This window comes from Lathyrus oleraceus, chromosome 5 (assembly GCF_024323335.1).
Source record: "Lathyrus oleraceus cultivar Zhongwan6 chromosome 5, CAAS_Psat_ZW6_1.0, whole genome shotgun sequence".
NCBI classification, from domain to species: domain Eukaryota; kingdom Viridiplantae; phylum Streptophyta; class Magnoliopsida; order Fabales; family Fabaceae; genus Lathyrus; species Lathyrus oleraceus.
Window position 1 is genome coordinate 165543324 of NC_066583.1, and position 14419 is coordinate 165557742.

The following is a 14419-nucleotide window of genomic DNA, read 5'->3' on the forward strand; positions in this document are numbered from 1 at the left end:
GACATTTTTCCCAATTTAGCACAAGGTTTACCTCCACACATCTCTCCAGGATTTTCTCAAGGTTGACAAGACAATTTTTGAAATCTGATCCACAAACTGAGAAATCGTCCATAAATACTTCCATAATTCCATCTAAATAATCAGCAAAGATAGACATCATGCAGCGTTGGAAAGTTGCAGGAGCATTACAAAGTCCAAAAGGCATTCTTCTATAGGCAAAAGTTCCAACTGGGCATGTAAAGGTAGTTTTTTCTTGATCTTCGGGGTGAATAGGTATTTGGAAGAATCCTGAATATCCATCTAAATAACAAAAGTAAGAGTGTCTGGCTAGGCGCTCCAACATTTGATCTATGAATGGTAATGGGAAATGGTCCTTCCTAGTTGCTTTATTTAATTTTCTATAATCTATGCACATACGCCAACCTCCATCGGTTCTTTTTGCTACAGGTTCGCCCTTCTCGTTTTGCACGACTGTGATGCCTCCCTTTTGGGTACTACATGCACAGGACTTACCCATTTACTGTCCGAGATCTGATATATTATACCTGCCTCTAGTAACTTAAGAACTTCAGTCTTAACTACCGCACTCATTATAGGATTTATTCTACGTTGGTGTTCTCTGGAAGGTTTTGAATCTTCTTCAAGCAAAATCCGATGCATGCATACGGATGGGCTTATTCCTTTTAGATCAGAGATCTTATATCCTAAGGCTGAGGGGTACCTACGTAAAACTTCTAATAATTGATCGGTTTCTTTTTGGTTTAAGGTAGCACTGACTATAACTGGACGATTCATATCTTCATCCAGAAATTCATATCTCAGGTTTTTAGGCAGTTCCTTAAGTTTTACGGTCGGTTTCATAGGGCAAGGCATAGGATCTGGGGTAAGAGATAAACATTCGTGAAGGTTATCATCAATGTAGGGTGTTTTATAATTGTCATCTTCCAAAATAAGGGTTGATGGCAATTTTATAGATTTATTTTCTTCTTCTTGTTCTAATTCCCTAATGCATTCTTCGATGATATCTAAGGCATAACAAGAATCTCCTATCACAGGTGCCATAAGAAATTTTGACAATATAAATTCTATCTTCTCTTCACCTACCTCAAAAGTTAGTTTTCCTTTTTTAACATCTATTACGGCTCCAGCAGTCGATAAGAACGGTCTACCTAGGAGGATTGGTATGTCGTCATCTTCTTTAATGTCCATGACAACAAAATCAGTAGGTATAAACAACTGACCCACCCTAACAGGGACGTCTTCAAGTATGCCTATAGGGTATTTAACGGATCTATCGGCTAATTGGAGCGACATCTTAGTAGGTTGTAATTCTCCTAAGTTTAATCTCTCACAAACTGCTAAAGGCATTAAGCTCACACTAGCTCCTAAGTCTAGAAAAGCTTTTTCGATGACATGATTCCCTAAAATACAAGGAATGGAAAAATTTCCGGGATCTTTATCTTTCTTTGCTAACCTATCTTCGGAAATAGAATTACATTCCACGGGTTTCGGATCTTCAAGTCTACGTTTATTCGTAAGTATGTCTTTGAGAAACTTAGCATAAGAAGGTATTTGGGTGATGGCTTCTGTAAAGGGGATTTCTACGTGAAGTTTTTCTATAACCTTAACGAATTTTTGATATTGATTATCGATTTGGGTTTTCTTTAATCTTTGAGGGTATGGTATTGGTGGTTTGTATGGCGGTGGTGGTACATAGGTTTTATTTTTAGGTTCTTCTCCTTTTTCTTGACTTTCCGGGGTTTCAGGCTTCTCTGGTTCCTTTTCCTCACTCCTCTTAGAAGTTTCAGGCTCACTTAATCTAGGGTTTAAAGGCTCCTTATAAGCGGTTCCACTTTGTAGAGTAATGGCATTAGCTTGCCCTTTCGGGTTTTGTTGAGGTTGTCCAGGGAACTGTCCTCCAGGGGTAGTCTGTGGGGCTTGGTTTAACGCTACCTGAGAGATCTGGGTTTCAAGCATCTTATTATGAGTAATGATTTGATCAACCTTGGTTCCTAACTGGGTAATTAGTTCGTTAACATGGACGCTTTGGTTCATGAACTCTTTGTTTTTCTGTTTTTGAGCAACGATGAAATCTTTTACAATTTCTTCAAAGCTCGGGTTTGGCGGTACAGGTTGCATAGGTTGATTTGTTCTAGGGGCTTGGTAACCTTGTTGTCTCGGAGGTGCGGTATTTTGAATAGGGTTATTATTTTTGTAGGAGAAGTTTGGGTGATTCCTCCATCCAGGGTTATATGTGTTAGAAAATGGGTTCCCTTGGGTATAGTTCACTTGCTCAGTGTTGGTTTCATTTAACAGATTGCATTCGGCGGATTGGTGTCCTTGCGTTCCACATATCTCACAATTCGGCGAAACTGCGGCTACAGTATTCGGAGTTGTACACATATGTTCGACTCTAAGGGCCAACGCGTCCATTTTAGCCTGCATCATGTCTATAGAGCTTAGCTCATGTATTCCTCCTTGGGCTTCCTTCTTTTCCACCGTCGCTCGTTCTACTCCCCATGATTGATGGTTTTGGGCCATATCCTCGATAAGGGCACTAGCTTCAGGGTAAGGTTTATTCATCAGTGCGCCACCAGCGGCAGCGTCGATGGTCATCTTAGTGTTATAATGAAGTCCATTATAGAAGGTTTGGATGATTAGCCAATTCTCTAAGCCATGGTGTGGGCATGCTCTTAATAGTTCTTTATATCTCTCCCAGGCTTCGAACAACGACTCTCCTTGGAGTTGGGTAAATCTAGTTATAAGGTTTCGAAGAAGAGCGGTCTTACTTGGGGGAAAATATCTAGCAAGAAAAACTTTCCTAAGGTCATCCCAAGTTGTTATTGAATTGGGTGGAAGGGAATCTAACCATGATAGAGCTTTATCTCTGAGGGAAAAGGGAAATAATCTTAAGCGTATCGCCTCAGGAGAAGCTCCATTGGTTTTAAAGGTGTCTGCTAACTGAAGAAAGTTTTTTAAATGTTGGTTTGGGTTATCAGTAGCGAGACCTGAGAATTGTCTCTGTTGCACTAATTGCAGCAGGGATGGTTTAAGTTCAAAATTATTGGCTGGGATAACGGGGTTTACTATACTGGAACTAGGTTCCTCGTTTGATGGTTGGGCGAAGTCCTTAAGAGGTCTTCGGTTTTGTTCTTCGGCCATAACTATCCTATTCCTATGGAAAAATAAACGTGCGCGAGCGTAACGTTCAGGTTCAGCTAGAGGGTCTACTAAACTTCCGGCACTGCGAGTCTTTCGCATTGACCGGTGGGTAACAACCTTAGTCTAAACGGTATAACTACAGGGTAATGAAATTTGACGAAATTGGTCCCCGGCAACGGCGCCAAAAACTTGATGCGTGTTTTTCGCAAGTGTACGAATCACGTCAAAGTAATATAAAAGATTATCGAATCCACAGAGACCAAGTGTCAATCTATCAAACCTGTTGTTATGGTGTGTATCTAAGGCAACTATTTTTAAGGGTTTTAATAAGGGTGCAATGGTAAATAAAATTATAATTTTAAATAATAAATAAAGACAGGCTCGAATGTAATTCACGCAATCAATGATAATCCAGTACTTGTTAGTGGAACTACTTATGGGCAATGTTTTCTCCTTTGAAAAGAACTAATTTAACAGGAACTGTCGCTTTCGCGTATTCAGAACCGAGTTGTACTCTCTAATCAACCCCTCCTATTGTCACGGATAAAAAGGTGCGTACTGCGTTAGAGTAGTAAACCTATTTTTAAGAAATATAGTATCTTAACTAAGTTGAAAAGTATTTTAACCTGGACTTCTTAGCAAAAAGAGGTTCTTACGAACCAGAGTTTAAACTTCCTAACGCGTCCGAAAATCGTTTTAAAATCTCTTTTCTTTTTAATCTAAAATCTCCTAATAAACTAGACAAAGCGCTTTTGGCTGTTTTTGAAATAGTTAAAAACAATTACTTGAATTGAAAGATAAAATAGCCCTTAGGTGTTTCCACGAACAATTATACTGATTACTGGTTTAATTACGATCCTCACATTCTAACCTTTATAGAATTAGTTAGACATGATAAAGTAAATATTCTTTTTATAGTTTTTCATAAAAGTAATTTAAAGCGAGTGCGGATAATAAACAAAGTAAAGTGCGAGTGCAGGAAATAAACAACGTAAATGTGCGAGTGCAGGAAATAAACAACGTAAATGTGCGAGTGCAGGAAATAAACAACGTAAATGTGCGAGTGCAGGAAATAAACAACGTAAATGTGCGAGTGCAGGAAATAAACAACGTAAATGTGCGAGTGCAGGAAATAAATAAAAGTAAAATACGAACTTGAATTAAAATGGCGGCAGGATTAACTTCCTCCAGAGTGCTCCAAAAACTCGAACCACAGACAGATTACAGACTCGATCACTCGATTGCAGAGGCACCCCGATGTGGAATGGCAACTGCTTTATAACTGATATATGCCTAGAGAATTCTAATTCTGGATGAAGAAAAACGAAAATCTAAGGTCCTATTTATAGTAAAAACTGAAAGCATGAAATGACAGGGACGCCCCTCCACTAAAAAGTGGAGGTTACTGATTTTGGCCTTGTGGCGCCCGCCACAGGCCTATGGCGCCCGCCATGGTCCCTACAGGGGATGATGGAGTGGGGATCGTGGGTCTTGACGGTTGAGGAGTGGTCTTGAGACGTGGCCACGTCATGGCTAACCCCATGGCGCCCGCCACGGTGGGTGCCGTAAGTGCAAAACGCTGAATTTTTAGGTTTTCGCCCGTTTTCACTCCTTTTTCGCTCCTTTTCCCGATTCAAGCTCCGATTATTATAAAAACCTGAAAACATAAGAAAACAAAGAAATAACAAAGCAAAACAACAATAAAAGCTAAGAATGCACGCGAAATCGGAGTCAGAAATACGGTGAATTTTAGTGTGATCAATCATTATCCAATATTCGGTATTGATATTCCCTCCTTCTTTTGGATAATTGCTCTGATTAAGCAATTTTATCCCCAGCGGGTCCTCTTTAATTTATCGTTTGCCGGTGATGTTTGTTGCTCCCCTTGTTTGGTCATTATTATATACCTAGTTTTGGTATCCCGATGCCTTTCTCTGTCGGTCGATTTATCCTTTATTAACCCAGTAACCGGTTGTGGATAATCTTCCATGCGAATATATTATCTATGTTCCGACGGCAATAGATAATATATCTCATGCACTCTTTAGTCCAAGCCTTTTGTTCTTCCCCAGTCGAGTAAGATTCGTATCTCTGTTTTGGAATCGAATGTCCATCCCATAATCGAGTTTGCGTTCTTCCCTCTTTTTGGATGATGAGTGTTTTGGGAATATTCCCCAATTCATGCTTTGGTTGGTCACTTATTATATGCCCAGTAACCGGTATCCCTAGTGTTCCTTCCTTCTGCTCCCTATTATGACTTTGGTCCCCTGTGGAGTCAGATTTTCCTGAGTTGAGATATGCCTTTTAGGTCTTCCTCAGATGATTTGGTTGATTGATATCTCTCACCCTTATACCGGTCTTAGATATTCATTCTTCTCGGGCTTGTTGTTCTCTCACCCTTATACCGGTGATCAGATCACATGTCTCATTGAGCTTGTTACCCAGTAACCGGTAACACCTCATCCCGCTGCTTCCCTAAAAGAGTCTTTTTAGACATCCCCAGCGAGGTATCTGTTGTGGATCTCATTTTGCTGTGTTGGCATATTCCCCAACACATGCACCTTCGAGTTAGCTCGATGTCCTTCCATTGGGTTTATTCCCTTTGGAGACTCTTTTCCCCAGCTTTGAGTCGTGACCTGCTCACGTGTTTTCATCCTTTTACTCCCCGATAGAGTCTCTTCCCCATGGAATGGATAACTCATAGGGATTATCAATTTCCTGCTGATCTTTTCTTCTTTGTGGACACATATCCCCACAGAGTTTGTTTGTTTTGCATACATACATTTGCATTATGAGGTCTCTTAGGGAGCAAAATTTGTCTCTTTGTTATTTAAGCCCATTCTACCTCGTCGAAACGAAGATTTTAACCTTCACTTCTCCGGCTAGAATGACCTTAAATAGGGGCATCAGTAAGACCCCAATTTTGTCCCTAAGATCCCTCATGGCATCATAACATTGCATTGCATAGCCTCAAGGATCATTGAGCATCTTGGCTCCCTTTCCCTTTGTGTAGGGATCTCTTGTGAGTGGTTTGATATCACCAAGCATGCTTGAATTGTATATCATTGCTTTTCTTATTTTATTTACTAACCAAAAGCACAAAAATATGTCATTAACATCTTTTGTTTGTAGCTTAAGCAATCACCAGGTCAAGAGCTTCAAGAAGATCCTTTGTGCAAGAGATGAGGTATTTTCTTGGGATGAGGACCACATGATTATTATAAGGAGCTTACATGAGCTAGGGTTTCATTTTGAAGCAATTTCACCAAGTGGTAGAGGCTCAAGTTAATCAAGACATTTTAAGGTCATCTAAGGACCAAAAGTCAACTGTGCAGTCAACTGAGGGCTATGAGGTGGGGAAATGAGTTGAGACACCTCAATCATGTTCAAGTGGGGTCTATTCATCATTCTAAACATCCATCTTGAAGATTCAAAGGTCATGGAAAAAGTTACTAAAAATGGAAAATGACCTGTAATTCAAAGTTTCCAAATTTGGCAAGTTTTTGGTCCACTTTCAACTTGACTTGTCAATGTCAAATAAGTTTCAAATGTATTTTTGGTGAACATAAAAGTTGTAGATCTTTGTCTCCCCTTTCCAAAAAGTCCTAATTCATGTCCATATGATGAATGGTTGAGGAGTTATGGTCATTTGATCACAAGGTGTGCATGGAAATTCAAAATGGCCTAACTTTTGATACAATGCTTCAAATTGGTTCATTCTTTTTGAAAAATGCTTCTCATGTTCAAGGCATCTCAAAGTAACATCATTTGGCTCAATTGTGCAAAGGAATCATGGTCAAATGTTCATTATTTCACACATGTGCAAATTGAAGTAAATATTCACCATTCATTTTTGGCTTAAGATACAAGCAAAATAACACTTCCATCTTGACCATTGGTTGCTTTTGAGTGAATTCCAATCATAACATGGAGCTAATCACGTGTATTATGGGCATGTGAGCTCATTTTGCATTTTTGCAATTTGCTTCATATCTCACTAATCATGATTAACCAATGGAAAATATGATTAGCCTTGTCATTAGCATGAAGTATAAATACTGAAACCCTAATCATAACTGCAAGAACAAAACATTTCAGATCAAAATTGAAGAAACTCTCCAAAATTTCTTTCTCTTCGAATTTGATTTTTCTCCACATAACTCTCAAAGATCATTGCATATTTTTGTTCCTGGTGCTTCATTGAGCAAGATTCATCCACTATTTGGTGCAATTCATCAAGGAATCGAGCAGTACAAGAGCATGAACGTGGCAATCGGATTTCGAAAATGAAGTGGATTCAAGAGGATTCAACCGTTCATTTTTGCTTGAAGCTTCATAGGAAGATCATAGGGGAAGATCTGGAGCTGTAGAGCTTGAGAGAACACGATTTCAGAATTGAGATTGGTTGAGAATTGAGGATGATAGGTTGACTGGAAGTTTAGATCTACAAACTTTTTCTCTTCGATCTGCAAAATTCATGAGGAATTAGGATGAACTAAGTAGATATTTGGAATCTATGTTGAAAACGGAGTCGAATGGTGTAGGCCTTGTAAGATTCTGGAAAAATTCACGGCGTCGCCACCGTAGGGCTTGCCGGAGAAGACGATCGGAGCTGTAGCTCCGGCGTCTGCGTGTTTAGGGTTTTGTCTGACTGTGTATGCCATGTGTGCCTTGCGTGGACATGTGATTGGTGAGGATTGCTTGGACTAGGCGATGCAAGCGTTGAAACGCTGACTGTGTGCTGATGTGTTTTAATGAAACAGTGTGTTTCATCATTTGAACGTGGAGCGTTGGATTGATGAGCGCGCCATATCTGATGGTTGATGTTTTTTCCAGTTTTATTCAAATAATTGCTTTTCCATCCATTTCCATATTATATTTCAATTATTTTGCTTGTTTTGTTTAATTCATAAAAAATGCAAAAATGATCCAAATAAGTCCCAATTTTTTTTCATAAATTTGTATGGATGTCTACATTTTTTTGATTTTAATTTCATGAATTGTTGATGCCTGGATTTTTATGTGGATATTTTTGAATGAATGTTGTGCCAATTTGACCTATTGCCTTCAATGCATTGTGAAATTCTCTATGTTGAACCTTTTGATCCAATTTTTTGCATACATGACATTCATACACAATATGAATTTTTGGTCACTGGTTTGGAATTTTTCTCATATGTTATCATCACTTTTGACACACGGAGATAAATGTGACAATTTGTGTCACATTTTTGACATTGAATTGGTGCATTTTTGTTCACATGGCATTTTTATCATTCTGGATTTTATTTTTTGCATGTTGAACATTCATGACATGAGATACTCAGATAAAAAATCTCAAAGTCATTACATCCTTTTCTGATTTGATATGAATTTTCTAAGTTGGAAGTTCATTTTGTGCATATTTTTGGTCCTTGCATGGCATAGGCAATTTGAGGCACTTGGTTATTGATTTGATGTTGGTCCTTTTGAGGACATTTAGTGGAGTGTTGGAAGGTGTAATGTGTAGAAGGGTGGGTTTTGGTTTGGTCATTTGGTTAGGTTTTGAGTTCATCTCTTATGCCATTGGTTGTTGGTGTTTTGTTGTGTTGTTTAAATGCACATAAACTAACTTTGTCTTGTGTTTCAGGGTTGGATACTCATCATTGATCTTATGAGATGCAAATGCATTTGAGTACTGACCTATTGTTGTTTTGTAGGGCACTTATGCACTGAATTGTGTAACTGTTAGAGGGTTTCACTTTTTGTTTTCTGGTTGTATGACTGAAGTACTAACTGTTTAGTCTTTGTGCAAGTACCTTAGTTGCTTGCTTGCTTTAGCTCTTTCTTGAGCATTGTATTATAGTTGATACACCACTCAGGTAGTTAGCTTCTTACTTCATGTAGTTTGAAGTCCTATCACCTTTTTGGCAGGCATTTTGCTGGCAAGTCCTCCTTCAGAGGCTCTGTTTGTGTTTGTTTAAAATTGTGCTCAAAGACCTTCGAGAAGAGGCATGTATTATTTGTTAAGACCTCCAAGAGAAGAGGCAATTGACGGATAAAAGGGATTAGTAGCCAATCCCCTGTTATTCAGTGTGTCTTTCTTTATGCTCGCACTACGTGCTGATGCTTCTGAACATGTGCCCCAGATCTTTGTCCAGAGTCTGTCAAGTGGAAAAGGATCCCACTTTCTGGATCCCCACGCTTTCTTTGTCATGAGCTTACCCTGGCCAGGGTTAAGAGCATGAGGTCTCATCCTCATTACCTTTTTGATCAGCTTCACCCTAACGTGCAATGTTAGTGGTTAAGAGCTACAGACTACCCACTACAGTTTGGCTTGTTTGTCAAGGTTGACATGACCCCTCTTGACTAAAGCCCATCCATTGTTTGAGCCTCTTGTATGGATATAGTGTGTGATGTTTGTTTACTTGTGAGTTAAGTTCTTGATAGTGACCTCAACTTAGGGATGTTGATTGCATGACAACTATTAGGCTCGAGTCTTAATCTCCCTATTAGTTTGTTGTTTCCCTGGTCTCTGATTAGGAGAGTGTTTTACCCCATGGAACTTTTGATGTGTGTGCTCTTGAACTAGGAGTTTCCATTTGAGCTTAATTGTAGGATCATTACCATGTTCATCCAAGTGGAAGATACAAGATACATTGAGGATCTCTTATGAGACTTGTTTGATTGCTTATACTTTATGCTTGCTTATTCCAAAGGATGAGAGCTACTTGGATCATCAATATGATCTTAAGAGAGGAACTCCTAGTGTGGTTTCATTTCTTATACCTCACCTTTTTGTTTTCCTTAGGACTTATCCCTTCTTCTTGATGTTTACGGTGAAGAAGAATCCACCCTAACCCAAGCCAAAACCCTTTTGTGCAAACATTTGACTATTGTTTTCAACATTAGAAACCTAAGCCTTATGCTTTTGATTTTCAAACTTTCTTTTCATAACACTTATTTTGAATTGAATCTTTAAGTCAACTTTGACCATTTTGTATATACGTCTAATTGGTAAATATAACCCATTCAAATTTCCCTTTTGTGGTTCCAGTGGCCACTTTCTTAATCAAAATTTTCCATAACCTTTAGCTATTAGGTTTGAGTTATCTTTGTGGTAGATGTAATACTCACATATATCCTTAGTGATGGACAATGAGTCTTCCATGCTTATTATAGGGTGAACCCCTCACTAGCATGTTGAAGCTATCCTCACATGGTGGATTTGTGGTTTGGTTGAGTTTTCTCCCTTTGATAACAAAAGACCTTAAGGCTTTTGGACCAATCAATTCACCAATTTGTTTTGAGATTTTTACCCCGAACTACGAGGTTTTGATCCTAACCTTTTTATAAGAGGGTACGTAGGCAATGGGTTTATCCATCCAAACACAAAATGTAAATAACTTGTACATTCTCTTCTCATCTCTTCAATCATGTTTGCACAAATAAAATTTTCACAAAAACAACTACCTTACAACAAGTGTGAAAAGGGCTCCCTAGGAGTACCTAGGATATTTTGGGTTCCTAACACCTTCCCATTGCATAACCAACCCCCTTACCCAGATCTCTGTTTCTTTTATTAGTTTTTGTTAAAACTATTAGGTTTTTGTTCGCTTTCTAACCATTCCTTTGGATAAATAGAAGTGCGGTGGCGACTCGACTTGTATGGTTTACCTTGGATTTAGTCAATATCTCCAATGGTAACGAATACCCCGCTACAAGATCAAACCAAAAATGTGGCCATGCTTGTGGGCAATGGCCAAATGAAATCGTCATGCTAGAGTTATGATGATGCATGATATGATGATATGTATGCAAATGAATTTGAGCAAAAGGTAGGAAAATGGAGGATAAATTTTGGGGTATGAAACTCCCCACGTATCCACATGATGGGTGACATAACGACCTAGAATTCCAATGTGTACACAAAAATCCTGCAAAAAATAAAACATGGACATCCGGTCTCTGTGTGCCTGAGAGTCCTCATCAGCAAGAGGAACTCCCTCAGGTATATGTTGGTGTTGAGTCTAGGTTCTATTGGGTCCAATGGTCTCTGTTGGATGCTCTTGGGTCTTTGGTACATCCACAACAGGGATTTCCCTCCTATTATGCTCAGATATCCATGCAGCATCCAGTGCTCTAGTCGGGTTCATAATGCGCTAGTGAATGAATTCCTCCACTCTTGCCTTCCTCCACATCAAAAGGATGACAAAAGCATGTCCCAGAGTCTTCTTAGTCATACTCTGGGACATCTCATCTATATCAGATGATATAATATTACCGATGTCACCGGACATCGGGTCAGCAGCAAATACAAAGCCAAAGCTCTCACAGTAATGAACTCTGACCCACTCCGATTTAGTGTCCAGAGTGTGGTGCAAGAAATACGTCCACGCCTTTGGGACGACATCCAAATCAAAAACAACAAGATTCATAATGATAGGGGTGGAAGCAGGCTACCAGTATCTTACCTCTAGGGCCAAGCGATCCGTCATCGCTCAGTAAGGACATCCATTCCTATGGGCAGTCTTCTGCAGAAGATACTCGTAGTTTGATTCTCTGAACTTCGTTTTAAGCAACCTATTCACCATCTTCCAGTCATACCCGATATGTATTCCTCTAACCCAAGAAATAAACTTGGGCCCTATTAGAGCATCCTCCATGGAGGGTCTGTAAGCATTGGCATAGAATTCCAACACCAGCTCCTTAGCCACAGGATGGATCTGACTGTTCAGATAAGTCAGTTTGTGTTTCTTCATGACAACATGGATATCAGGATGTTCATCTGGGTGGAGGTTGACGGCTTTCTCCTTAATGATCTTCCTGTCCAACAAACAAAAATATATGTCTTGGCTCTTAGCAGAGGAAAACTTGTCAGCATCACAAGATGATGAAGAAGAAGAAGTGTCCATGGAAGCTAGTATAAATTAGATCAGGCCTTTATCAGAGGTAAACTAGAAAAAATAATAAAATCACAAAGAAAAATGTCAGAGAAAATAGTGCATCATATGTGTATGATACGTGTAACACCCCGATAATAATAAAATAATTATTTAAAATTGAGTTAATAATTTATTTATTAATTTAATTAAATAATTGGGAATTTTATTATTATTATTTTTGGGATTATAATATTATTGGGTTTTATTATTGGAATAAAATAAGTTGGAATAATAAAAAGTCCCATTTTTGGTAAAAAGGGCTTTGCACGTGAAAAGGAAAACACAGAGAAGCGGTTGAAAGTGGAAAAAGGGCAAAAAGGCAGAGCAAGAGAAGAGGAAAAGCTTGGAGCTCAGAGATTGCTGGATTAACTCAGGTAAGGGGGGTTTATCATCGATTAACGGGTATTATGGGATAGTATGTGATGGGTAGTGAGAAACCATTGAAATTGCCTCTAATTGAATGATATATGTGATGAACTTGTGAATATATTGATGAACGAAATTGGATGATAATTGATGAAATTGTAGGAATTAGATATAGTGAGGGTAACGATTTGATAAGTTGAATGTATCTGAGTTGTAATTGATAAAACGAACGAACGTGTATGAAAAATTGGACTGTGAGAGGTTGGATCGGAAGGATCTCGTAGCAGAGAAAACCCATAGCAGATCTGGAAAACTGTATTCTGGTCATACGCGTATGGCCCTAGGCAATACGCGTATGGGGTGGCTTGATAATGGGGGGTTTGGCGCTGGTACGCGCCATACGCGTGTGATACGCGTAATCCCTGGAGTGGTACGCGTATGGTGTATGCTATACGCGTATGAGTGAGAAAGAGGATGTTTTGAACGTGAAAACGTCTCTGTTGGTACGCGTATGAGGATGTGGTACGCGTAGCATACGCGTATGGGTGTGGGCGATACGCGTATGGGATGGGCGAGGAAATGCGCCATACGCGTATGGGTATAGGCGATACGCGTATGGGCAGAATTGTGATTTTTCTGTGCTGTTGTTGTGCAGTTTTTGGTTGTTTAGGCTGAGTGATGTACTTAGCTGATGTATGATGTAGCAGGGATCATTTCCCGTTGTTTTGAGTAGTATAGGCATTAGTAGAATGTGCTAATACAGTATTTGATTATGTGGCATGATGTGATATGCTTTTGTGATAAAATGTATTAATGATGTGTGATGATAAGCATGATGCTGTGAATGTGTCAGTTATGTCTGCATTTGTGAATAGACTGTTTTATGGCTTAGAGTGTGAGCTTATGTCTATTCTTGAATTGTTGTTGTTGTTGTTGCATTGCTAGGTGATTAGCATGCATATTCTAGCCTTCGGGGCTGTAGCTAATTCCCATGGTGAGGAATTAGTGAGTGAATCATTGTGGATTTGTTGTTGATGTTTGCATGCTAGATGATTAGTGTGCATAGTCTAGCCTTCGGGGCTGTAGCTAATTCCCATGGTGAGGAATTGGTGAGTGAGTCATTAGATCTCAAATGAGTGGGACTAGTGAGCTTAGTAGCCGTATCTGGATTTGATCGGTGAGCTTGAACTGTATGTTCAAGAATAGTCGGTACCGCATGTGTGGAGTCTCATTGCATAATGAATGTATGGCATATAATATGAATGGATGTATTCCAGTATTATATGTGTGTTGTGTGTGGTGCTGTTGATGTTGAGTATGGTTGAGATTATACATATGCTATATGTTACTGTTGAATATGATGTTTGAACGGATATTGCCGTTGCTGAGTGCGTAGTCTGATTAGGGTGAATTGATGTGTTATTTACTTAGCATTACATGTTGTTCTATAATGCTTATTATATTGATTGAGGAACTCACCCTTACATCTATTTTTCAGGTAACGAGCAGTGAGTTGAGTAGAAGCTAGTGCTATGGAGTCTAGTGTCGTCCTTAGTGGGTCATGCTCTGGTAGATGTAACATCGGGAGGGGATGTTTGACTATGTTTTAATTTAGTTGTTGATCAACTTTACATGTAATGTAGTACATGATTTGAATGTCGATGTTTTGTATCCGCTGCGAATTATGCAAAAGAGTCTTATTTTGATTAAATGAATGAGCATGACAGGATATTTTGATGAATGTTGTGAAATGATTGTGTGACACCCTTCGGGGCATAATTACTCTGATTGTTATGTTATTATTTTAATTAAATATTTTGGGGTATTTAGAAGGGTGTTACATTAGTGGTATCAGAGCCTGGTTGGTCGAGTCGAGTCGTAATTATTCTGTTTCCCCTGTACGGTATAGGTGTTGTGTAACCTATCAGTACTCATTGTTTTAGTTTGTTTGGGTTTCAGAATAGAGA

The 14419-nt window shown here is 39.1% G+C and overlaps 1 non-coding gene across 1 annotated transcript; it reads left to right on the forward strand.

Moving 5' to 3' along the window:
• The first annotated feature begins 2671 nt into the window (after positions 1-2671).
• On the forward strand, positions 2672-2778 carry LOC127089720 (small nucleolar RNA R71). Its single transcript, XR_007791277.1, has one exon. It is a non-coding gene; the product is annotated as a small nucleolar RNA R71 (small nucleolar RNA).
• Positions 2779-14419: the final 11641 nt, after the last annotated feature.